Source organism: Atta colombica, unplaced genomic scaffold (assembly GCF_001594045.1).
Source record: "Atta colombica isolate Treedump-2 unplaced genomic scaffold, Acol1.0 scaffold121, whole genome shotgun sequence".
NCBI classification, from domain to species: domain Eukaryota; kingdom Metazoa; phylum Arthropoda; class Insecta; order Hymenoptera; family Formicidae; genus Atta; species Atta colombica.
In genome coordinates this window covers 1,036,122-1,038,056 of record NW_017259208.1, presented here as the reverse complement: position 1 = coordinate 1,038,056, position 1,935 = coordinate 1,036,122, and positions in this window count along the sequence as shown.

Sequence of the window (1,935 nt, the reverse complement as noted above, 5' to 3'; positions counted from 1 at the left end):
TATTATTATATAAATGTTAAATGTTTTTATAGTATTTATGATGAATATAGATAAATATAAATAAATATTTTTTGTGAATATTTCTAAAATGTCTGCTGAAAATGTCATCTATTTTACGGAGTGTAAATCAACATTCTACTTTACATAGTAATAAAGCAAATGCTGTTTTGTAAGAAGTTTTTTTTGCTAAAATAGAATTATTTTAGATCATTTACAAAAGAAATGTATTTTAACTATATGTTCCATCTTTTTGATAACACCTTTATTGATTAAATATCTCTCTCCTTAATATTCCGTCTTCATGGTTCATCGAAATAGCGGCTTCCATATTAAAGATTTAGTAGCTAATTCTTTATTAAATATTTTCTTAACATTTATGATAAATATTTCATAATATAAGTGAATAGTGATAAATCTTTATAATCTTTGTAATCTAAAATTACAAAAATATTTACAAAATATTTTGATAAATGTTTCATAAATATACAAATAAAACTTAATTACTTAAAAGTATCAAACTGCTCCTTGGCTTGATGAAGTGAACTGCAAGTTTCATTCACGAAACGTTGGCATTGCAAGAATGGATCTGGACACAAAGAAAATCTGCGAAATGCATAATCTTTATATACAAATAAAACTTATAAATATTTTGTAAATATTTTACAAATATAATATATTATAAAATAGACATTCATATATCTTGTTTAATTTTCACATTCATCATACTTTTTTAAAATTATTTTTTACGTGATGTTTTCTTAATGTAAATAATATTTTTTCATTTTCTGGAATTTCTTGTCGTAAAAATTTTACTGCTGCATACTTAATGAAATACGTTTTTAACTTTTTTTTTTACCAAAATTCAACTTATTTTTCACATAGTCTTCTTTTAAAAAGTTACTAACTTTATTAAATTACTCTCATATATCTATAATAATTATAACACAAAGTATAAGAAAAAAAAACACTAATATTTTAGAATTACGAAATCTGTATATCATTTTTCCCATTTGTGTGTTTTATAATTTTAAGTATAAAATAGTTTAATCTCGTGTGTTATTTCTAAAATAATTTTCTTTATTCCTAATTTTATCGCCTACAAATATTTTTTCGATACAATTGTGCATGTATATTTAACATGTTTAAAAAAGAAGTATTTATTTTATATAACAAAATATATATTTTACAGAAAAAATATTTATTCTAAAATAAATATTAAAGAATTGGAAGTTTATAAGACATTCAAATAAAAGATGTTGATAAAGAATATTATTGCTAATTGTATCATTGCACGAACAGTAAAAAACTAATTTATTTCAATTATCTATAAACGAGCCAGTTATTTATCATTTAGCCTTTAGTTGTTTATTTTATCAAATCACTATTTTATCATGATAAAAATCATCAAATTATATCTTTAATGTGTTACTTAATATATTAAAGATATATTATATAAAGTTCTCCTTAAGAGAGCAGGAGCACAGTCTTACATAACTTATAGTGCATAAGAAAATGCAAAGAAAATGAATCAATTAAAGTTTTTTATTTCCTTTCTTTCTATAAAATAAAAGACTCTGATTGGTTGATTTTCTTATATTTTATGCATTATGCAAAAATCTGTGCTTCTACCTTAAAACTCTTATGATGCAGCCACAATAGAAAGAATAAGGAATAACAATTTCAACCTATCAGAAATCGTGTATTCCAGTGTATCTAATTTCTAGTAGATTGAGCTCTTTATTTTTTATTTCTAATTCCTTATTCCTTTTATTGGCTGCATTTTAAATTTGAGCCGATCTTATTATCTCTGCTTATTCTTTTTGGTCAATTAAATGTAAGAATTCTCAACTGCAAAGCTGAAAATTAATCATCTCTCTTTCTCTCTCTCTCTCCCTTTCTCTCTCTCTCTCTCTCTCTCTCTCTCTCTCTCTCTCT